General features: G+C 38.3%; 1 long non-coding RNA gene across 1 annotated transcript in view; it reads right to left on the reverse strand.

Annotated features, from left to right (window-relative positions):
- Positions 1-18,747, reverse strand: part of LOC116688849 (uncharacterized) — a 19,991-nt gene extending 1,244 nt beyond the window's left edge. Inside the window, exons 1-2 of the long non-coding RNA XR_004331874.1 lie at positions 18,737-18,747; positions 17,807-17,812 (exon numbers count right to left, since the gene is read on the reverse strand). This is a non-coding gene — a long non-coding RNA (uncharacterized LOC116688849). The remainder of the gene's footprint in view (positions 1-17,806; positions 17,813-18,736) is intronic.
- Positions 18,748-26,287: the final 7,540 nt, after the last annotated feature.

Here is a 26,287-nt window from a genome sequence, read left to right on the forward strand (position 1 = left end):
CTGTGCCTATCAATTTGGCCTATACACAGTGAACAAAATACAATTGGTTTTGGTCTTATGAATATATGTTTGTTGTATTGAACTCGTTTGAGGACACTTAACCTCCAGGAGCTGCAATAAAGGGTGAACCAGCAGGACTCTTCTCTCACATACTCTCTTACTTCCATAGTCTGAATTTCCCTGTCCTCATTCTCGTGGCCGTAGTGGCAGTGTTGCTTTAGAAAATTTGTTATATTCATAAGTGTTAATTTAAGCAACACTATGTAACTTTTCCCTCTTTGGTCCCCCTACAAGTTGTCTCGTTGGAACTACCGCTAGCATGGCTGTAGTTCCAAAGAGACAACCTGTAGGGGGACCAAAGAGGGAAAAGTTACATAGTGTTGCTTTAGGAAATTTCCCTGTTCCTTTTGGGGATATTTCAGTTGCAAATTTCCATGCTACACTTGTTACTTGTATTTCTTCTCAACATGGTTAGGGGTTGATTTAACACAGGTCTCTACAAATCATATACTTTTTAATTTATTTTTTCATTTTTAATTTAATTTAATTTTTTTAATTTAAACCACAGCTCTTCTGACAGGTCAGTGTGGTGCCATGTGCCGAGTGGGGCATCTGTGGATTAAAAGTTAGGTCACATTGTCTCTGTGACTGCCGTTGCTCTTGACATCTGCTCCATACTAGAGCTAAAGGAGACCATCTGTCTGCAGCTGAAAATGCATGATATGATTAGACGTCAGTTAGCTAATAACCACAAAGCTAGTGAATGAGCCAATGATTATAAAGCATGAATGAAGTGGCTAATGTCAATCAGATAATGCAAACACTAACGCTGGTGTGCTCTAAAGTTGTTGATGTTGGGCTCCGTATTTGTTGTCTTTTTATTTCAGTTATTGAAGAGGAACTTAAAGGTATAATATATAATTCTGACAGCTAGCTTTGAAAATGGTAACTGCAGTCCAATTCAAAATACCGAGAAGAGTCGCCTCCCTCGGCCCCACCTCATGAGCATTGAAATTCACGGGAGTGGCCAGGTTGAGAACACTAAACACAACATCACACAATGTCAATGTTATCTTGATGCTAGTCTTGCAGTGCCAGACATAGCTGGCTGATATTAATGGTTATAAAAAGCCGTGCTCCTGAGGAGCTCGGTACCCAGCTGACAGTCGACTAACTGCAACTAAGACCGCTAAAATTACAGAGACCACAGTCACTTTCTGGTGGCTTTGCCCGCTGAACAGAAGCGGGGGAACAATTTCGGCAAGGGGGAGATTGTTGGTAGTATTACTTCCAGCATAGGCGTCAGATTGGTTTGAAATGTGCTGGGGACAGAGACGCTGTTCTAGTAGCTAACTAATGTAAATTAATAAAAACATGGTTTAATGTAGGCCCTACACAAACAAGGATACATTATTACCAAATTTCTCTCTCATATCGAGCTTCATAACCACTAAAACCTGTTAAAAATCGAACCAAAAGTTTAATTATTATGGACGTTATCTCACAAAAGCGTTTTGCTTCAAATTGTCAGCAGGGAAGTGGAGCGGCAGTGGGTTGACTCCCCACGGTTCTCATGGGCTTTATTCGTAACGTAAAAAAGTACACTTGACATTTTTCAAGTAGTATTTTAAATTGGTATTTTAAAATTTACTTGATTACATTTTGACTGAAATATTTTATTTTGGTACATTCCAAAAAAAACAACTTTGACTAACGAAAACCGAATGGAAGAAAGAAAATCGCTCCCAGAACCATTACAGCGTGTCTGCTCAGTCCACTCATCCACCGCTGTGTTTTACACAAACACAGCTCTACTCTGCAAATAGCGAATTTTTATAAACAGTCAGTCAGTTTGTAGTCTCTTTATCTTAGTTCGCTGGGAATCTTGAAATTTTGACAAATTCTGATAAACTTAACTGCTGGCTAAACACACCATCCTCTCCGCTGGAGCGAAAAATCTTATGGAGGCATTAAGACCAAAACACATGCATGGCTACTTAATATGCATGTGAATGACGCAATTTTATGTTTGGCTTCATTCTTGATGATGATGCTGGTTGTCTTGTTTTGCAACAGCATCGTTTCATTGCAAATGAGGCATACAGGACGAATGCATAGCTTGCCTATCAGTCCATTCATCATTAAAGCTGGGCTTTTCCACATCAACTCTTTAATTAGGCCTTTTTGACAGTGACATTTTTACCTGACAACAGTTATTTCAGGACACTATACTGCAAACATGTTTCAGTTATCACAGACTTTAACCATCAGTCCTCAGTGAAGTGCCTCCTAGTCTGAGGTATTTTTCTAGTTAAAGAGCCAGTGATCAGTATGGAGTTTCCATGTTTTTTAAGAGTTTGCTCACACTAAAACATAGCTAAAAGTAGCATTAATTCAGTAAGAAAGTGAAAATTTCGATGCTAGCAACCCGTAGGATCAGACTCAAAGACATCTTACCTTTCCAACAGATCCCACTTTATCTATCTCTATAACCACACGTCTGCCACAGCCACTCAAGGTGTTCCCCAAGGCTCTGTACTCGGCCCCCTCCTCTTCATCATCTATATCCTCCCCCCTCGGTCAGATACTCTGCCACTTCAACCTGGACTTCCGCTGCTAAGCCGATGACACCCAGATCTACCTCAGCACCAAATCCCACCATAATCCTCCCCTCTCCCACATCAACTCCTGTCTGTCAGCTATTAAAACCTGGATGGAACACAACTTCCTCAAACTCAACAGCGATAAAACAGAATCCCTCCTCATAGGCTCCAAATCCACACTCAACAAAATCAATAACCCCACTCTCACCTTGGCGTGATCTTTGACTTGTCCCTCTCCCTTGAGCCCCACATCTGTCATGTCATTAAAACCTCCTTCTTTCACCTCCGCAACATTACCAAACTCAGACCCTCTCTCCCACCCCCCGCTGTTGAAAGATTCATTCACACCTTCATCTCCTCCCGACTGGACTGCTGCAGCCCACTTCTCTTTGGCATCAGCTCTACCAACATCAACCGACTACAACTGGTCCAGAACGCATCCGCCCGCCTCATCACCCGCTACAAATCTTGGCATCACATCACTCTAGTCCTAAAACAACACTGGTTCCCTATCTCCATCGCATCACCTACAAAATCCTGTTCCTCACGTAGAAAGCCCTCCACCATCTGGCACCCTCATACCTCACTGACCTCCTCTCCCCCTTCCAACCTTCACAGTCCCTCAGATCCACCACAGCCGGTCTCCTCTGCATCCACAAGTCCAAACTCCGCAGTTTTGGGGACAGAGTCTTCTCCAGGGCAGCTCCCAGGCTCTGGAACTCCCTCTCCCAAGAGGTGCGCAACTCTGAGTCCCTCACCATCTTCCAGTCTCGCCTCAAGACCCATCTCTTCACCTCTGCCTATCCATAGCCCCACGCCCCCCTACCTTCTCATCCGTACCTGAATCTTGTTTTGTTTTGCTTTGTTTTGTTTTATTTTGTCGTCCATTGTTTTTATTATCTTCATGCCTTGTAAAGCAGCTTTGAGTTTGTGAAAAGCGCTATATAAATTAAATGTATTATTATCCCCCCGCCCCATTTTACAGTTGTTGTTTTTTTAAATGTAACTAAGTAACTTTTACTTAAAGTACATTTTAAATGATCTACTTATTACTTTAACTTGAGTAATTTTTCAGATTGGTATTTTACTTGTACTTGAGTAATATTTCATCAAAGTATAGGTATTTTTACTTGAGTACAATATGTATTACTTTTTCTACCTGTACATGGATCCTACATATTGGTCGTTAGCTAGCAGGTATTAGCATATCAGAGTTAGCACCAGTCAGGATAACCTCATCGGCTGTGTCTACATTTTTTTTGAGTAACTAACTCCAGTGCTCTATATAATTAAATGTGATCACATGGATCTTGATTTGAATGAAAATGACTATCCCTACGTTAGCCCTGATATAAATGAATGAAGCTCAACGCTAACCTGTTTAGGAAGAAATTAGACAACTCTGTGTCCTTTTAGGCTCTAAGCTGTCTCCATCTTTTAAACGCATCTCCAATATTTACCTGTGTTTTACCTTATCTTTGGTTATGCAACCGTTGATCCTGTTTGTTTGTTTGCTGTTCCCATGGCTGTTCTACAACTGTAGCACGCTGGGTTTTTGTTTTTACAGGTGTATCTGGCAACCTGGCTTGGCTTTCAGATTAGTCAGTTGATACCATCACACAGGCCAAAACACAGACATTTCATCATGAAATGGAAATTTCTAAATACTGACTTTATCATTTTTGTCAGAAACATATTATTTCAACTTAGCATGCTTCCTTTATATCATATATGTTTTTGATTAAATACAGTAAATATATTACATATTGCACACCTACAACACCCCAAATTAACCCCTTCACGAATAACAAAAATGCATTCTGAACCCTAACACCCAAACATAATATTTATTGGATCATTCAGTAGCTTAATCCTCACTGTGAACTTCCCCAATAACTTACTAACTTAAACAAGAGCACCATGAGTATTCTGCTGTTGCTATCTTCTAATTAGGTGGCGGCATCAGGTTCTGACATGACTGTATTAAGTTGACAGTTATGGCTCATGCATATCAATACACCCAATGTGATTACACACAAGAACTGATAAGCGTTCTAACTTCCAAGTTGCTCATACTTGTCCCTTCCAAAATAATCAGTATGTTAAGTTTACATAAGATTGATCACACAATTACACTGGTACTCCAGGAATGTTAAATTGTGTTCCCATACTCTTTTACTTGTGTAATTCTGCGTTTTAGGAAATCTAGGGGTGCAAGCTAGTAATAAAAAATGGATAGCAACCAAACACATCTGTGCGTAAGAAATAGAATGTATCATAAGGGTAGAAAAAATGGTCAGCAAGAGTGTACAATTGCAACAGAACACTCAAACTAGATTTCACACATACATTTACAAACTCTAAATTTCTCTAAAAAAAAACACCATGAACACAAATGTCTTTCACCTAAACTGAAAAAGAAATTAAAAAACTGCTATTAGTGCTTCATTTTTACAGTGGAACATTTACAACAAAGTAACACAAGTCAGTCAAACATTCTGAGTTAGCTCCCAGGCTAGTGAAGGAGAGCAGGTTGCTTTAATTGAATGATGTCGTCAGACTGTCCAATGGCGAGGCAGCATCCATTCAAACAGACCAATCATGGAGCCACCACCTGTTGCTCATCACTGTTACACATGAGAAAGAGAGAGATCGGTCAACTCAAACATCAACAAATATGACCCAGGATCATAACAGTAGTCAATCTTAGAACATGTGGAAGGGAATTAACAGAGAGTGTTTGTTCCCTGCTGGTGGGGTTTTCCCAATTAGCTTCATCTGTCGTGGTGGATCTGTGGTAATAACTTAGGTTATCTACACTGCTAATTAAGACTTTTCAAGCATTGTGTGCCATCAACATCAAACAGAGTCTGTGTCATTGTTTTTTCCCCCACATCTTTTAGATATGGAAGAGGCTGTCTCCTGTCTTTGTGTTTAACAGACTAGTAATTAACTAGTGGTCTCTTATCTCCTCGTGTTGACTGAGTTGTCAAAAAAAGCTATGAGTCACAGAGTCGGTGAGAGAAAGTTTGAAGGAGAAGATACGGTTTGATATGGAGACATGGGAAACTGTTTTTATTAATACTTTAAAGGGGCCTCTGTGAGTTTCTTGTCACTTCAGGTTGACAGACATGAAAATGTGTCTGAACACATGAGTCATACAGTTAAGTACTTGAGGAAAAGAGAGCGAGAACGAGAGAGAGAGCGTATTGGTTGATGAGAGATTGCATTTAAACTGTATATTGTATATGTGTCATAGTGTGTTGTCTCGGTTCTTTAGCACTGTTCTTGCCTCACAATTACTTCAAAGTAATTTCAATTTCCTTGCTTTTTGGCAATGCAACACTTATTTCAAATATGTAAATTTCACAAGAAACAAGAAAAAACAGAGAGAAAGACAATAAAGGCAAAGAGTGGACGAGGAGAGGCAGAGGGCAGAAATGAGTGACAGCAGGAAGAATGGAAACCGAGATGAGTGGGATTTCAGATGAGAGAGAGACTATGGAAAGAAGAATAATGAGAGAAGGAGAAATTGAATGGTATATCAGATGAGTGGGCCATTAGTCACTGCCTTCTTGCTTCCTGCTGTGACTGTGTTTCCATGGCGATAATTAGCATATCAGACATTAACCCCGCCTCCATACTCCTCAGTGTCTTGTTAACCAATTACCTTCTGAGTTAGCAAGGACAAAACCAGAGAACAGAAACTGAATATAAAAGTCAATCACTATGGTCACAAAATCAAGTCCAACACCTAAAGTACCTTTGCTTCACCGCATTAAGAGTTAAGCTCCTAAATAACTTTAATGTTTATATTTATAAGGTGTGACTAAACAAACAAAATACTGGCATGAAAGGAATATTACATCATATTCATGATGTAATATTACTAAAATTGTTACTTAACTTACAAATTATGTAATGTACTCTTCTAAACTGAATATAAACAATTTTAGAGTGGATGAAAGGTGATCAATAAACACATGTGCAACATCTATAACATTCAAAAGACTCACAAATCTTACATTTTTGTGTACTAAAATAAAACTAATACTTTGTGACTTCTGCTAATGTAACTTTTTTTAAATTGCATCTTATAATTTTTATTATGCTATGAAATTAGAAAAATTACTTGCAGCCATTTTATTTAATCCCTTGACATTTTAACATTATCACTACTCAGCTTTCTCAAGATATTGGATGCCCTGTGACCTGAATAGCTTCAATACGGTGGCCTTTTGCTTTTAATACAGGATTACACACTTTATAGATACAAAGAGCAAGTCTCAAGATACAGTGGTTGAGTACGAACTGGAGGGTTACAGTGCAATATCTAGGCCTAACAGGTTTCTAGTCTCTGTGTAAAATGGCCGGTTGGGGGTTGCCTGTTAGTGCCCTTGAACGAGTTATTGAATCACAAACTAGCCTGATGACACTGCACTGACTACCGGCCCTTTGCTCTCTCCCTTCTAAAGAAAAGTTTGTGACAGGATGATGTTTTCTGCAATGAAAGGTGTCTGCTCACAAAACAATTCTAAAGTGCCCTTGAACAAGGCACTGAATTCCAAATTCCTCCAGGGGTGTTGCATCACAGTCAACCCTGTGTTCTATGAAGAAATATGGTGTGCATATACAGTATATGTTCAGTATGTATAGGAAGGGTACTGTATGCATAATTCACCATGCCATGAAGAGAAAAGCCCTGATTCAGAGGTTTACCTTAACACTGCAGGAATCATATTTACAAGAATTCTTTTAAAAGAATTCTATTTACAGCATTTTAAGTATGGCAATTCTATGTTTGTGTGCAAGGAAAGTGTTTTTGTATAGTATCTCTCAACAAAAAAAAATTCCCAGCACTTTACAGAAGACATAAAAGGCATAAAGAAAACAAACATAAGGTAATATAAAAAGACAAAAAATAAAATGGCACAATTAAATAGGATTTGAAGTAAAATAAAATCTAAGATAAAATATGTTAAAATAAAATTGAACAGATAAAAAAAGAATAAGAATTACATTGAAAGATATATACAAATAGCCCAACATTTAATTCAATAAAGTGGCAGACAGAAACGTATTTAGCCTTGATTTAAAAGAACTGCAAGTTGGAGAAGATCTTAAGTTTGTCCCAGATATCTGGTGCACAAAAAACAAATTCTGCTTCTCCGTGTTTAGCTTTGTCTCTGGGCTCAGTAAGCAACCCTGTCCCGAGCAATCAGACCAGAGGTCTGGAAGATTCATAAGGAAACAGCAGATTTTGTCAATCTTAAAGTCAATTAATTGACATACAGGAAGCCAGTGTAAAAATCTGAGAACTGAGCAGATGTCTGATTGACTTTTTGGAGAGACCTGTGAAGACAACTTTACAGTTGTCGTGACTACCAGACTCGTAACTATAAGTAAGCAGGGTACGCGGTTGCTTACGAGCTAAGACCAATCAGGGACCCGCGTGACTGGAAGATATTGTTTGACAGCCGGGGCCCCCTATCGCATTTTTATTACTCGCGTTGCTCTGAGAGCCACTGACCAAGCAAGAGTGAGAACGGGTCATATTCATTTCCTTGTTCTGATATTAAGACAATATGTGTGTAACTCGAACATCTCACATTTACCAACAAAACGTACAGTGAAAGACCGTGCAAAACATTTCGGACAGTCGTGCCAACCTGTATACATTTTAACATTAATGTACGCTGTAACGGTTTTTCACTCTACAGTCGTTGAAGCGGTTGCTGTTTCAGTCCTGTTGTCTCGCTGCAGCAGGTAGTGCAGCAGCAGTAAGTGCTGTAAGTGCAATGATAAGTTAAATTCCAACAAGTACTTTATCAAACTGTTTGAATGTGTCAGGATAGAAAATTAACAATGTAAAGATCTTTGAGCACAATCAGTCCAAAGTGTGCCCCCTATTGTGTGTGGTCTCCGCCACATGATGGTCGTTGACTTGAAAAAAAGCTGTACTTTTGTCGTTGTATAACCAAGTGTCAAGGTCTTGTAGCAATGGTGCAAATCCGTTCTCAAGTTTGACAAAGTGTTGATGTGGAGGTTTATCTATTCTTACCTTTCCCAGCTGTTCAAGGCTGTCCTAGTAAGCGCAGGGGTTGACCAGGCACTCTGCCTGGATCAATTTACTCTTGGGCTTTGCACCAAGAGCGTTCCAGGGACTATTACAACTTTCAGAAATATTGCCTGACAGGCATGCCTTCTGTTTCTTAGTAATCTTGTTGGTGTCAGTTAGCTGTGTGTTAGCATTCTCTGGTTGTACACTGTTTTTAATTCATGGTAAAGTGGTGTAATTCCCACATAGGCCATTCACTTACAAACTAACTTCTAAAGGCTAGATTTTGGTTTAAAGCACTGAACTTTGAACTGAAGTTTGTGGAAGTTGTCCATGGAGAGGATGGGCATATTGCTGCTAACTAGCTTCAGCTAAGTCCCAGGGTTCCAGACACTTTAATTCAGGCAAAACGCTTGTGCCACACTTGCATAGTACAGAAGAACTAAGTAATGAAGTGTTGAAAAATATGGTAATAGCCTACTGTGTTTTTCAGAAATCAAACTGATTTTATTTTCCACTGTCCACAATTTATAGCAGAATGAACAAGAACATGAGCAAAATAAAGTAAGCAGAGCGCAGGGCAAGCAACAGTCCGCATTGTAACTTGCACAATAATAAGCAGGATGTAAGCTATAAAAAATCTCCATTATTAATGATTTTCCCCCTTTTATTTGTATCTGTGTCCATCTCTTTGTCCCTATTTTTATCTGTCATAAAAATATTATTCCATCCAGCAATACATGTGTGAATTACTGTAATTGTGAATGATGTAGGCTACTTCAATGCAAGTCTAGATACTGTGTACAAGCCAGAAACACACACACACGCACACACACATAGAGCTACATTAATGACAGGACACAAAGATCAGAGAGCAGGATTTTAACTGTAGTCCGTTACCATAGCAACTGAAAAGAATGACCGGACACCTGTCACCATAGGAACCCATAGCTAGAGAGGGAGCGATAGACAGAAAGACAGACAGAGAAAGAAGGATAGAGAGAGATGCAAACAGAAGACAGAAACAGAGATACTGTAGGGAGATAGAAATAGAAAAAATTAAGCAAGAGAGAATAAGCAAGACATAATCAAAGTCACGAAGACAGAGAAGGAGGAGGAGGAGGGAGAGATGAGACAGCTCAGAGATCCATGACTGTATCCACCGTTTCCCACATACAACAGAGCAACATGTTGGCAACATATGCTGTGGTCACATCAAGTATGTGTCATGTGCAGCTCACACGTCAGCACAATAAATAATGTGCCGGGTTAAACTTGTAACTTTATTCGCCACAAAAGAGCTGTACACTGTTGTGGTTGTGTTCTCCAGCGAGATTATGCAAAACATGTTTCTCCCTCGATCAAGGTCAGCACAATGGTAGCATTACTCAAAGGACATTCCTGCTTGGTCAGTGTTTTAAAAACAGTGACCTTTGAATTACAGCATTGAGGCTAGCTTCACAAGTAAAGCTACAGTAAAAAAACTATGTAGAGGCCTCAGCTGTTCCCGTTGGCCCAGGTAGACAGGTCCAGCGTTTAAAGGACCCGATGCAGGCTGCATCCGGTTTTGCTTGTCACTTTTGTACTTCTTATTCATGGCTATTTGTCCATTGATAAAATAATTCATTAAAAAACTTTCATCCATGAATTTTCTGACTTTTTAATGGATGAAATAAATTAAAGGAGTAGTACTTCTGTAAAGTTTTCAGCCAGCTTGATGCATAATGGCAGCTGTTTAAAGTTATTTGCAGCCTTTTTAAAAAATCATAATGTACTTGTGGCCTGATGTTCATAATGTATAGTTGGATACTTATGCCAACTTAGTATTTAGCAGCCCCCACCAGCAAGCACACACGCACGCACGCACACACAATTTTCCAGCTGCATCCACTTGTAGGCACAACATCCTTCTGTAATTTGCATGATCATTTTTGTCTGAGCTCTGGGAGAAAATTATAACAACTTCATAAAAGTTTTCTCTAACACAGTGAGTGTTGTGAGCCTATGATCATTCAGTGTAATCTATACCTAGTCCTCTACTGCTACTGTGTGGCAATCCAGATAAAATAGTGCACCACCTTTTGTCCACCTTTATGATCTTTATTATGGAGATTTTACTAGCCATAATGGTGCTACAGAAGTAAAGAGACATTAAGACATAGATAAAGAGATAGTCAGGGACACACAGGAAGTGAGAGAAGGAGGAAGGAAAAGAGAGCAACAATTGCTCGGGAGGAGACAACAAAAGGAAGCAAAAAAAAAAAGAATAGGCAGCAGAAAGACTGAGAAAGGGCAAGTGGAGACAAAGACAGACAAAGAAAAGATGGGTTGAATGTGTGTGTGTGTCACAGCTTAGTTTTTATTCCAATCACACGCACCGCCTAATGAGCTAATGGGCCTGACATCCAGACAGACACACACAGAGTGAGGGATAGGGAGAGAGGCGGGCGAATGGATGGAAAGTCACTAAGCTAGTCAGCCAGCCATTCATCCATTCAGACGGTCAGTCAGCTAGTCAACCTATTAGCCCCTTGTTCCACAAAGAGTTTTGTATAACTGCCGCAGATAAGATATTCACAATACTCCTGTTGCATTTTGTGAAAAACCTACTATTTTCTTCCCTTGACCCACTCATGTCTTTTCTTCTTTCAGTCCTTCATCTCTCTTTACTTACACACAAGCAAGTACACACATCAACTGAAAATGTCTCTGTGAATGTTGTGACTAACAAAGAAACAGAAACTCTGATTATGCTCCTTAAAGTGTTGCATGCTGTAGCGCCCCCATTGGTGTCAAGATTATGTTTATTTTTTTTTTAAAGAAGTCCTTTTACAGATTTGTCAAATAAATATCTAGTTGCCAGTGTCCTGTGACAAGCTGAGTAAGACCTACAACAATCAGTGACAGCGCTTCCTGTGGTGCAACATTCTGTCTCTCCCGACAATTATCTATATGTGTAACAGTCGAATCACTAAAATAATTCTAAATTTGGCCATGGATAGGAAATATTGAAATTAAATCACTGAAAGGAAAAATAAAGATATAAAGTTAGCTTTCCTCTGGTAATTGTGATTGCTTTAGTCTTAAACAAAATGGTTTCATTATTGTTATCATCATTATTCTCTAATTATCCTTCCAATTATAATCATAGCTTTTCCCTGGCTACCCTGTTCTCTTTAACTTTCTTTTTTACCCCCTCATTCTCTCTGTGTTTCAGTCTTTTTCCGCTATAGTCTGTTCGTGTTTGGAATACGCTGTCGTGATTTTTCAGACCGCTCTCTTTGCTTCATTAAATCATTTTCCAGGTTTAAGCCATTTCCAGAGGGCATCTGTGTTACAAGAGCAGGTCAGCAATTTCATTGTGACCGTGCACATTGGTAATGTCAATCACTCCTCAAAATGCTTAAGTGATTTACTATGGCCCTGGGGTTACCACAGTAACATATTAAACATCGCAGAGTACAGAAAAAAACAGGTAAAACCCATTCCGAGTAACTCAATGACTTTACATGTAAACTCTTGTTTACACAAGTCTTTTAATCTAGGTGTGACAAGTAGATAAATGCACCAACCATCAGCTGATCTACCTGAAAACAATAAAAATCATTCACAGATTTAACCCAGAATACAGTAGGTGTTTTAATTCATAGCGGGAGCAGCCAGAGAAGATCAGTCATATGTTCACTTCTGATGTTCAAACTGCTGAGGTCCTCAGTTAGTAATCACTAATCTTCAAACCTCTCATGGTAATAATGTCATCCACAGAGAGCTCTAAGATGTATGCATCCATTTAGATTTATCCTGTTTGGAACTTCATCATCGTGTTGTTTAAAGCCCTCATGTTGCTTTGAAAAAACATGGTGATTGTCAGACTCCTTAAATCAGATGAATGCTGCTAATTAACATTCAGTCCTCTGTGTAGATGCCTTTGTAATTGTGACTCGACAGCTCAGGATCTTTTCTTAAGTTTTTTTTATTTTTATCAAAATAATTCAGGGAATCTATCTGTGCTTATTTTGATTATGAAAATTAGGTTTAAAATACATCAATTACAAAAACAATTGGTTAGAGATAATAATAGGATTTTAAAAATAACCTTTTAAAAGTACTTTTTTTAATTGGAGGAACATAAACAGCAAGTTCTTTTTCATTTTTCTCCTTCATTTTCAATAACCACAGGCAATTTTTAGCTGTTACAAGAGGACACTAAACTTCTTGTCATAGAACACACAAAAAATTGTCGATGTGTATGGACATAAAAGCCTTGTGAAACTTGGTTTAAACCAATCTCCTATATGTCCCCTAGATGCCTGCTTTTTGTCGGCCAACATCTATACTAACTATTCACAATTTTTTCCCTGTGATGTTTCCATCAACCCTCCTGTTGTCCTCTTTGACAAATTTGACCCGCTTTCCTCAAGTTTCTATATCAGGAATTTGGGTTTCTCGCAATCAAGTTGTCAAAAGAAATAACGTGGATAATTCCATACAACACTCTTCACTAGTAATATAAATGATCAGTTCACTACTTTCATTGAATTTGGTTCAATTTTATAGCATTTGACAAAAGAAAATGGTAAAAGAACATTGAAAAAAGTGACAAATATGTCGGAAAAAGCTTCAAAAACCTCTGAAAAACTGTCATTGACATAAAAAAAAGTGGAGAGAAAAAACATTGAGGAAAGCAACAAAAGTGTTGAAAAAGACGACCAAAATGTTGGAAAGAAATAAATAGTTGCATGGTCAACGGGGAAGACAACACAAGGGTTATTTTCCATCTATTTCAAATGTACAGCAATGCATGCTTGTGTATATACAGTTGTGTTCAAAAATAATAGCAGTCCAACATCACTAACCTCATAAATCATATTGGTTGGTAAAAGTGATATTTCTACATTGCAAATAATTTACTAGTAAGTGTTGTAGAGTCATAGAAAACAGACCCAACAGTCATGACATATATACTGCTCATTCTGTGTGATTGAATCTGTAATTGAAAGGGGCATGTTCAAAATAATAGCAGTGTTGTGTTCAATTAGTGAGGTAATTGACTCTGTGAAGAAACAGGTGTCTATTATGGCCCATATATAAGGAAGGAAGGAAGCAAATGTGGTGCATGCTGGTTATAGTGCATTTCACACTGAAATACTCAGCAAAATGGGTCATTCTAGACAATGCTCTGAGCACCAGCGGACTCTGATTAAAACGTTGATTGGAGAGGGGGAAAAATATAAAGAAGTGCAGAAAATTATAGGCTGCTCAGCCAAAATGATTTCAGATGCCTTGAAATGGCATCCAACGCCTGAACGATGTGGGAAAAAACGGTCAACTACCATTCAAATGGATTGAAGAATAGTCAAAATGGCAAAGGCGCAACCGATTATCAGTTCCGGGAAAATAAAATAAAAAATTAAAGTTACCTGTGAGCACTGTTACGATCAAAAGAAGGCTATGTGAAGCAAAGCTATCAGCTAGAAGACCCACCCAAAGTCCCATTGCTGGAAAAAAAAAAACAGGTTGAAATTTGCCAAATGACTCATTTAATGGCCAAAAGAGAAATGGTGCACCATTCTGTGGACTAATCAGAGCAAAATTGTTTTTTTTGGGTCTAGGGGCTGCAGACAGTTTGTCCAACAACCCCCATGCACTGAATTTAACGCTACAACACACTGTGAAGTCAGTAAAGCATGGTGGTGCAAAATCATGTTATGGGGATGTTTCTCATACTGTGGTGTTGGGCCTATTTATTGCATACCAGGGATTATGGATCGGTTTCAATACATCAAAATACTCAAAGAGGTCATGTTTCCTTATTCTGAAGAGGAAATGCCTTTGAAATGGGTCTTTCAACAAGACAATGACCCAAAACACACCAGTAAGCGAGCAAAGTCTTGGTTCCAGTTGAACAAGGTTGATGTTATGGAGTGGCCAGCCCAATCCCCAGACCTCAATCCCATAAAACACTTGTAGGATGACAACAAAAATGCTGTTTCTGAGGCAAAACCCAGTCATGCAGAGAAATTGTACTTCAATCCTCCTGGGCTGGAAAACCTGTTCACATGTGCCAGAAGTTGGTCAACTCCATGCAACACAGATGTGAAGCAGTTCTCAGAAATAATGACTAAATATTAGTACAGAAATTCAAAGTAAAGCAAAACCTTGAGACGTTTTTCCATTTATACAGTAAGTGTTTGAGTTTCTAAAGAAAAATGCAAATACTGCTAAGTCTAATATTAATTTTTCTTCACTTTCTGTAAACAAACTTAATCAATTGTGGTCATGTTTTGATTTGGAATTGAATGTGCAAGGTTCCCAATGCATTGATAATATGGAATTAAAAGCTTTTCTAAGGATTTTGAGCATTATTCACTTTTTTAACACGCTGCTATTATTCTGATCACAACTGTGTGCGTGCATGTGTGTGCTTGCACTCATGGACTGACAAGCCCAACTGTTATGAAATTTACTGGGCATCTGGACCAATGTTCAATATTGCTGATGGTTCTGTTTGTGAAGCAGAGAAAGAGAGAAAGAGACACACACCACACACACCACACACACACACACACACACACACACACACACACACACAAGATGACAACAGCAGTCAATCACCTTGTCAATGAGCATCCACCACTGCGGTACACACTTTAGTGTATGTGTGTGTCTGTCTTTGTGTGTCCCTGTGTCTCTCTGTGTGCATGGCTGCATTTAGTTGTTTGACATCTGTGTGATCAACTACTACTCTGTCGCACACATGACGTAGTTTTTGGTTTTGTTCTTGTAAGAGAACTTTATTAGACACGTGCTGATCTATTAAACCCCGTGCGTAGTGGCTGTAGTTACTGTAGCAGCGCTGTAGCCTGAACACTGAAACCTTCTGCAGTTTCTGCCCAAACATGAACAGAAAAACAGCAAGTTTTTGCAGCTCAACAGCAGCTAGGTGCAACAGATGATGGACTGCACGGTATAGTGCACTGTCAGTGGGAGATGTTTACTGTTAAATAGCGACAAGATGTGTTTCATGATGGAGGGCTAGCAATAACAACAGAAGGCTGTTTATTCATGTATTTTTGTGACAAACATCAGCGTTGGTAGGGGGCCTACACAAATCACAGTCCGCATTTTTCTCTGCTGGATGTGTTTTTTTGGTTTCTCTGACCCCCTGTGGTTCCTCAGTTGTCCCAGTTTGTGTTTGTGGTTTTCAGGGCTATGCGAGAAGAAATCTAAATGCCCACAAAAGAACATCTTGAAAAAAAAACATAAATGTGCCTGACTTGTGAAAGAGGTAAATGAGGACAGTGGTGCATTCCTATATGTGTACTGAGAATTAGTTACAGCTGAAACTAATGTCTATGTAAGCCTGGGGTATCATTTGAGATGTTTTGCTACTTGTGCTGATGTAATACCTTAGTTTTGTAGTGTAGCCAAAACAGACTTGTATTGCGTACCCTAGTTTGAGAAATGCAAACTTGTTTTTCTACAAAACCCTTGTTTTTTATTTAACAGAAGAAGCCAAAATTCTCAAATGTTAAATGTTTTCTAAACACAAGCAGCTAAAAAATAACTTTTTCCTAATAAAACCAGCACAATTATTATTTTAATCACAAACTATCTGATCAAGATTAAGTTACAAATATGACCAGATGAACTGATCTATTTCAAAGTTTTTAATTATATGTTATGGGCATATTTTGGTAGGGATCAAATAAGCACTGAAGTTGTTCCATTTCTTTAGATCCGCGCACATTTACAATCCGTAAACACACTTAAAATACATAATCCGTGTTTCCATTTCTTCTTTTGCTCTGCTTTTCATCCTTAAGCCCACGCAAACTTGTGTGAAGAAAAGCTTTCTGAATATGCAAACACTCCCATACACACCGTTTCCTCCCATTCTTTCATTCTACTCTTTTATTATTTTCTTTTTTTCCATGTCTCATTGCCACTGTCTTTCAGTTCATACTGATTAATTGCAAAGGCTGTTTAAGATGTTTGGAAAGCAAAGTGTGGGTTATGTAACATTTCAACACCAAAATAAGACATGTTTTTGAAAAGCTAACAACCTAAACGCATTTCTGTTGCAAATCCATTTAGACATAGAATGACATAGAATACAAATGTACATGAATAAAGAAATGAATATGCCTTTGAAATACATCATGAAATAAATAAATGAGGCGGTAAATACATTAAAACAATTAAATGTAAATATTCATATACAAATTAATCAATTAGTTAAATATATTAAAATATTTTAATTTTAATTATTTCATAGTACTAGTCCACGTTTTCAATGGACTTTTATTTCCTAATGCCACATTTATTCATTTCCCTCTCTAGTTATTTCCGATTCTTATATGCAAATCAGGGGGTGTGGCTATCTCTCACATTACGAACAGAGCCGTGGACAAAAGAAAGCGGATGAAGTGAGAGTGCACCATGACCGGCAACTCGTGAGGCTCTACCCAGCACACAATAAAAGTCCATGGACATAAATAAACGTAGACTTATGAAATAAAAGTACCCTAAAATAGCTGGTTGATGTGGCTCGGGAAAGGGAAGTTTGGGGTCCCCTACTGGAGCTGCTGCCCCCGCGACCCGATACCGGATAAGCGGATGAAGATGGATGGATGGATGGATTATTTTATATGAATATTCACATGTATTTACTTATTTATGTATTTATTGCCTCATTTATTTATTTCATGATGTATTTCAAAGGCATATTAATTGATTTAATCATGTATTTATTCATTTATTCAATATTGAATAAAACGGCGCAAAGCCTGCATGGCATTTCATACCATTTGACTTGGTATGTAGCAGCGAGGAACACAAACACAATTGTTGAAAAAAGCACTGTAAATACATGAAGCTTAGTTTCATTAACTTTTCCTTTGTTCCTTCCTCTGTCTCTCTCCTCCCTCACAATGTATTTATCCTCCTCTGCCTCTCTTTCTCCCTCATCCTTTTTTCCCTCTCTTTCTATAAGTTTGACTACAGCAAATGATTCAGTCACTTGGAAATCTTGCATGGTGTTTTATAGTGAATATTGGCTCAGTAATTGAATGAGTCTAGTCAATGCTTAGAGCATATGGAAGATATTGATAAATAACATACTATTCTCCAACTCCTCCTACACCTAATGCTTTGCTATGCTCTCTATAACAATGACTGGAAGGTCTATGCGCACACAACACACACACACACACACACACACACACACACACACACACACACACACACACACACACACACACACACACCCCACACACACACACCACAGTCCTCCTCTCTCCCTGCCTCTCTACAGTGAATTGACAAAGCCCACTTGCTAATCCAGTGTGTGGGGAGTGTTGCTGGAGACAGAATTAAGTGGATAACACTGGATTCCCCCCCACACACATGCACTACACATTCTCTCCACATCTCCCACCAGCTTGCATGTCTGTATTTCTGTGTTTCCTCCATGTGTGTTGGTTAGGTGTGTGCACATGTACATATTTATGTGTGTGTGTGTGTGTGTGTGTGTGTGTGTTAGAGTTGGGCAATATCCACATTTTCATATCGTCAGACCTACTATTATACTGCGTTATACGGTATTACCTTGACTAATTAAAAATTATGACGTAAGGCTCAGACGGCGTCACCAAACTGTTAGCTTGTGCCTACACCGTGCAAGAACTGAATACCATACAATAACACTGAAACACCTCTGCCTTCTCATTAGGTTGGAACCCAAAATGCTGCCAAACTGCAGAAGTTGTGTTCCTCTCCGAGCCCAGGTCACACACACTATTACGTGATGACAACCACACAAGCAATTTTAGGCAATAAATAAATTATATTCAATATTTAATCCTTGTCTCCTATATAAGTGCATTGCATTTTTTTTAATGACGGTATTGAAACTGATACCATTGCTATTTCAAGACCCGCGGTGTGTGTGTGTGTGTGTGTGTGTGTGTGTGTGTGTGTGTGTGTGTGTGTGTGTGTGTGTGTGTGGTGTGTGTGTGTGTGTGTGCGTGTGTGTGTGTGTTGAAGGAGAGAGATTAGATTCCCCACAGTGCACTGAACTCCTACTGTAGATTAACTGTTCTTATAGGGCTCCTAACTCCAAAAGTAGAGATTTAAAAAGTCCTGTTTTGTACAGAAAACCACATGAGACTCCTTGCCATAGATTTATGCAGATTAAGTGTCCCTAAAGATATTTTTCTTTTAGTTCTACAGCTTCACTTTGTGGCATCTACACCTCTGTACACCTTTTGTCACAAAGATAAATTCCCACACGCTTAAGTGTTAAACAAAGAAAGTGTCTCTAATTTGTTTTTCGGATGATAGGAGTTTAAGGGCAATCAATTTCCAGTATTACAGTAAGTGTCCTGGGGATCCACTATCACAACTGTCTCTTTCCTACCGCTCAATATCAATAATTGCGAATTAATTAAAAATAACAAAAGAAGTAATGACCCCCAAGGTAAGTGAAGTAATATAACCTGGATTAACATCTTCTTTATGTCACAGTGTTTTAGGGACAATTATTAAACATCACTTGAAAATTAGATTAAAAAAAAAAAAAAAAAAAAGTTTGACTATATGTCCCCAGAGTAGAATTTAAAGTCTGACTGTTTCTAAACTCTTATGAAACTATGTGTACTGGCAAATCAAAATGTCCATTCAAACCATCCATCATCTGCAATGCAGTACATCACATAAATTCAATCACTGAAACTCACTTTGCAGTGCTTGATAGCACAGTGATAGGTAAGCTTTATTGTAAGTGACTGTGAGTGTGAAAGCAAGTATCTGGCTGTGTGTGGGTGTGGGTGTTGGTGTGGGTGTGTGCGCTTGTTTATTGTCAGGCTATAAATAATTTTTTTAATTTCTGCAGCCATCACCACTCAAAATACTTTTTTCACTCAAGTGTTTAAAGGCTTTATTATTGCCAGAGGGCAGCTTACATGTGCAGCTCACATGAGAGCAAAAGTAGAAGTGAATGCAGCGTGTCAGTAACTTGAAGGCAGAGACAGAAAGAAACAGGCTGAGAAGAAGAGACAGAGCCGGTAATGTTGGTTTCACGTTTATTTTTTTATATTTTTGCAGTCATTTCACAGGATTTTTTTTGCATATTTGCACAAGCTTTGTTCAAACAAGGAATAGGCATTTCTCAAGGGTTTGAAGAAAAACTTGAATTTAGGGTGCACATTAATAACATACAGTTTATTTGTATTGTGCTATGTGTGTATGAATGTGTGTGAATACAGGAGCAAGCGTATGATTGAGTGCATGTTCTGTAGGCAAGTATATATTTTTTTAAAGGCCAGGATCAGTGAGTTCAATAAAAAAATCCATATTTTTAGGTCACATGCAGGACTTATGGTCGTGACGCCTGCTACAGAAACATATACACCCCATAATAAGGACAGACCATCTGGACAACACAGTATTAGGCTGCTGTACTGAATTGCCCTTTGGACTGAGACCCTGTTCTCTCTCTCTCTCGTTCCCTCGCTCTATACTTCTCATATGTCTTGCCAGGTTTGTTGTCCGAGCATGTTTTGCCCTAAAATCAGTCACTTCTGTGGGAAATAGAAAGTTTAAATAAAATCAGATTTTTGACTGTCTAATTTTATAACGTTGTCCATAAGAAGAGATTATGTTGACCTTCCTTTCTGTGTCCTTGCGTTTTAACCTTTTTCAGAGCATTATCAATCACTCGGCCCGGTTGACAGTGATAAAACAGAGGACCCCCGTCACGCGGCTAGACACTGATGATAAACATCTTGTGTGTCAGTTATATTTGTCCCAGATCAGAACTTATCATTAGTTGAGTCACCTAAAAATAAACAAAGAAAAGTTTGAATAACTGTAAGTTGAAGTCCTGACATCACCTCAAGGCTCTGTTCCGTGGTGTTTCATAGAAATTTGACGGCCCAAGTATTGTTGATTTCTTCCATGCTCTCCTCTCAGGCCATTTTCCAACTGTTTAGCTCTTATATCTCCTGCCTAGAAACATCCGTTTGGTCCACTCTGTCCAGCTGTTATTACAGACGTGTTTGAACTCACCGCGGCTCCTTGACTCACCTATTTTGTTGAACTGGTGACATTTAACTTGCGACTATCCTTTTCTATGTGAACCCAACATGCTGTACCTCTTTAAGGCTGGAATTTAGTTATGTGCATTAATACAAATGTAAATGAGATTTCTTATTTCAGAAACAGAAGCCAGAAGGTCCAGCTTCCCTTGGGCTCTCCACAGGACTTATGCTTTAGAAAAAAATTGCCTTAGTACAAATACAATATTTAACCATACCAGATGTTAATGTAATAATTAATTTCTGTGATGCTATCTATTTGAGCTGAATTAACTCACCAGTGCAATAGAAATAATTTCTCTCAGTGTGAGGTTAATCACACTGACAACAAAGTGTCTTTGTGCATTCAACACTGGAAACCATTTGTCACTTCATACTAACAGCAAATCGTCCACTGACAAACATGGGGTTCTAATAGCTTCCGGGTTTCTTTTTTTTTAATCATAATGCTTTGCAAATATTACACAATGTAAAAACTTGCTCCTCCCTCCACTTTCGCTTTGTGGCTTTACACAAGCAACAAAAGTTTCAATTTGGGAGTTGAGTGGGTCACAATTTTGACAGCCTGCATAGTAAATTTGCTCTTCGAGGCCAGTGAGAACAGTTGAGGCCATCTATGATTTAACGTGTCCTCAGCACCCCCCACTGCAGGCAGATGTGGCACACACCCTCACACCTCCCATAGCTGTGAGCTTAAACTGAAACAAACTCCTATCTCACATGCCCATACAGTTTCAACAGTCTTAGGGATGCTGAAACAATTCTGTTCAGAGTGTATTATTCAATAGGCCTTGTGGTCCAAACTGCATTCAGCTCTAAATGAATAATCGGCTGACAGCATCAAAAACAAGCCAGCGCTGTCAACAAGCTGTCAAACTGAATAAAACAAACACTGATGTAGACACTCCTTCTTTCGCTCTCTTTCCTTTATGCTGTTATTGGTAGTGACTCCTCTTCGCTGCTGCATGTTTACGAATCCCTGGAAAACATGTACGCGGGAATGATGACTATGATCATAGGCATCTAAATTTCAGTTTTCCTTTGTTTCACCACTGAAATAACAGCTAAGCCGAATGGATGTAGGAAAAAGGCAAACAAGCAGGATGGTGGGCTAATGATCTATTTATGATCACAAACAAAGAATATGTAGAGGTTGAGATGATTCTCTTGAGATATCAATTTGTAAGGTTAGAATTTCGTACTACATATGAAACCATTCCCTCTATCCTAGAACCAGCTGGAGTTTTTACTAATTGGCTGCCCTCCCGTTGGACTGACCCCAGGTCGGTTGACTAACTGACCAGATAACTGGCTTAGTGGTGGTTGACTTGCTGGCTGGTTGATGGAATCGCTTACTGGATGAGCATAATGCAGGCTTCCAACTCAAAGCCAGAGCGTGTGTCTTTAAAGTTAGACTTGAGAGCTATAAGCTTGCATGAGTTGAGAAAAAGAGATAAAATAAGCTTTTTCAGGAGAGTAGGTTGCATTTTTATGAGTAGCACTTTTTATTTGTTTTTTTGTTTTTGAAACCACTTACAAAACATACACTTTACAATATGAACATATTCCTGCCCCGGGCCGATAATCGGTCTATCCCTACTGGGGATTCCAAATTGCTCCACCACATCCTCAAAGGATCCCCCACTGTGAGAGTAGGTTGCCTTTAATTTGAAATTGCACTGACAAATATGTTTATGTGGCTGTACTATTTCATGCCCTGCAGGTTAATGGATTAAAAAGTTTGGTTTGACACCAAAATATGGGATCAAACTGGATTAACATGTTTGGTAAACTTGGAGAAAATGTAATCAAAACTTTATAACATTATGTTTTTAATATGTTAATAATTACTCATAACTATTTCATATATATGTTTTGTCCCTCAGCAGTGTAGAAGGATCTGCTGTCACATGCTGCTATTTGATAATTTATTCAGTTATGTGTTGTATCATTAAAAACAGATTATTAGACTTCCTTAGAACTGCATTATTTAAAAGAGTTTTACATGTTGGGTATTGGTTGGAAGTAGGCCTTAAATATTTGTGGAACAATATTAATCAATTTTAGTGTAGAATTTATATCATGATTCTCTGCTACGATTTTTTTCTCATGAAGTGTAATGTTTATTGCACACGTGACACGTTTATTGAACCATGACAAAACAAAAAAGTTGGCAGTACCAAACATAGATTTATTAGGGGACCTATAGCACTTTGTGCATCACCACACGCCTGTACACATAGAGAGAAGGGTGAGCCTTGCAGCGCATGGGAGCGCTGCAATTTTATCCAGTCTGTTTAAAACTCACAGAAGAAAGTATTAGTGTTTGTGATGCAGTTGGCTTGTAAAATTAAAAGAGGATCCAAGTCATTAAAAAAATTAAAATTATAAAAAGATCATTATTTTATAACGATTAATCTTGCAGGCCTAGTTGGAAGAATTTAAAAGCTCTTCTATCTGACCTTTAATCTTGGGGCTTTGGTCTTATTTCCTCTCTGGTAATATCAAAACAGCATGCTAAACTGAGTACAGTACCAACAACAATAAATCACCTGAGCTGGTAAAACTGGTCCCAGGCTGTACTAAAATCCCAGCTAAGCAAGCAAAATGCAGCTTGAGGTTACTTTTCCCTTCCTGTTTACTGAGTCCAGAGAAGTGGTCACTACTGAGGATGTACTGAGCTGTACCGGTGAAGAACATTCATAGTCTTTGTTTTTATGCCTGTAAAACTCTTTGACACATTCTACAGTACAGAGTTCAGTATGACAGGATAAAAGTGATAAAAGTGATTTTCTAGATTCTTTTCTTCTTTGAAATAACATTTGTGCCCTAGGATTGTTAATGATGTATTGGAATCGTAATTATTTTAAACCTTGAAAAAGAATTGTAAACATCAATGCACTGAACTCAAGTATATTGTTAAAGAAGTCAGACAACAGAAAGAAGCCAGACAATGCCTTACTGTTGCTGAAATGAAGGTCCAGATGAACAGTAAACAATAAGGAATCACCATCACAGAGCAAGTCAAATATCTTCAAGTTATTTCCCAGTGGGAATTACCAACAAAGCCAAACGGCCATGTCATTACAACACATGGCCCACAGCAATAGTACAATTATTACTTCATTGCAATATGATTGCATAATATATGCTCTCTTTCATTTGACCGCAGTAAAAAATGTAATAATTTCCCTTAGGAAAATTAAATTTTGAATTCAATTATACATAGAACTTAAATCATCTGAATCACTTAGGAGATACAAGTCAAGGCTTCTAATAGGACCATTTCTTTCTATTTTCATGGAGGCGGGAGTGCAGGGAGAATTTAAATGACAAGATGTAGGATTTTTCCATTCAAGACAAGGTTGGTAATGTTGAAGAGCTAGCAATATTTGAAAGTAGCATCTCCCTCTGGCTCGATCCAACCCCTACCACCGCAATTTTACATTTGCATTTCATTGGTTCTTTCCAACGGACCACAAGGCAGTGATTGGTTGCCGTTATTACAGGATTACAGCAGCTACAGATGACAGATCTTTTTCACTCCTATTTCAGAGCCCATAAGTTATTTATTGCTGTCGGGGTCTAAAGAGCATTTGAAACAATAGTTAAAAAAGTGTATATTGGAAATAGTTACCAGCCCTGCCTTCAAGCCAGATGAAATGTTGTACAATGAAATACCTTCTGAAATGTTGCTTAGAATTAGCAACCTTTAAGGGATGACTGACATTATTTGACCTACTTTTTAATTTCTCACTCTGACTTCTGTGATTTTTTTTGGTGAAGCAGGATTACCCTTCTTTTCAGATATATTGTATGCGTTCTTTGTTATTGTCTCTTTAATAACTTCATACAAAATCTTTTTAAAGAACACAAGTACACAAAAGAGACTTTAGGAGTTCCAGTTTTTCTACATGGGAATAATTTGGATAAAGTGGCCCCCTCAGAGCTCTGTCAGAGCTCTATTCGCTGTGTCTCTAAGCATCCATCCCTCTTGGTCCTTTCACTTATTTAATGAGAAAAACTTCAGTTCATTACTCATCTATGATCAGTTTTTTCATTTATTTAAGTACCAATCTTTCTTCCATAGATCCATTCTACCTCTTTCCTTTTACTCCCCTGCATTGCATATCTTTCTCTCTCTCCTTCTCATTTAAAAAAAATACAATGGCTTTACAATTACACAATTACTTTATAACCAGAGATGGCAAAAGTACTCATTTCCCATACTCAAGTAGAAGTACAGATACTTAGTACTAATTTAACTTCTTTACTCAAGTAAAAGTAACAAAGTACAGGCTTGGAAATTTACTTAAAGTATAAAAGTAAAAGTAGCCTTGCAAATGGCAACCATTTGTTTTATACAAAGCAACCTGGACCACACACGTTACTAGAGAGCAAGCTGAGGAACTTCAGTGGACTAGAAAAAAGGCTCTTTATATGCCATTGGCTACATATAAAATGTTTGTCTGCCTATTGGCCTAAAACATTCCATATATGATTATGATGATTGTGATAGAGACAAAGGTTCCTAAGATTCTGACTTAGTAGTACGATATGAATTCAATTGTGATTCTGTGAGAATACTGTGTATATTCCCATCCAATTAGATTGAATTCGGTATTGATGACGCTAATAATAACAACGGTAACTCCAGTGAAATGATTTGAAACTTGTTAGTGAGGACCGGATTTGGACTATTTTTAAAGCTGATTCTGGTTTCAAACTTTACCTCAGGTGTGTCTGTTTAAAACACGGACAGAGACAACTTCCCTCTCTTGACAGTACAAACATGGGCATGGCTCTGCTATGGGTGTGTGTCTGTGTGTGTGTGTGGTTCTGCAAAGAAATAAATAACATTGCAAAGGCTACCATACAAAATGTATAAGAATCATATATCATATGTGCTAGTAAATAACAATAAACCCACTAATAATTTATCGTAATGCAGTGTAGCCTAATTGTAGCATGTAAATAACGCGCCTAAAATACAAACGTGTGCAAGGGCGTTCAACATTTGCCATTATTTCGAATCAACAGCCGGGTGTAACCTAGCTAACAGGTGAAGAACACAAACAACAAAATCACTATCTAACTTACTTAAGTTTGCCAGAACTTTAAACCAATACAACAACAGGCTTAAAGGAACTGACAAGATAAATTATACGACTTACAGTTCTCGCACATACACAATCTCAACTGATTATCCTCTGGACAGCTAGTCTCTTGTTCTTTTATCTCTCACTCTTTTCTCTGTGCACGGCCGCTCACGGTGTGAGGCACGTGTCGGCGCTATTCTCCGACATGCACTCACAATCACACCTGATAAACAACCTTTTGTAAGGAACAAGACAATTTTGTGAAATGTAACAAGTAGAAAGTACCAATATTCATGTTAAAATGTAAGGAGTAAAAGTTAAAATTTGCCACAAAAATAAATAGTAAAGTAAAAATATCTGAAAAATCAACTTGAGTACAGTAACAAAGTATTTGTACTTTGTTACATCCCATCTCTGCTTCTAACTAAG

This window comes from Etheostoma spectabile, chromosome 1 (assembly GCF_008692095.1).
Source record: "Etheostoma spectabile isolate EspeVRDwgs_2016 chromosome 1, UIUC_Espe_1.0, whole genome shotgun sequence".
Lineage (NCBI taxonomy): Eukaryota > Metazoa > Chordata > Actinopteri > Perciformes > Percidae > Etheostoma > Etheostoma spectabile.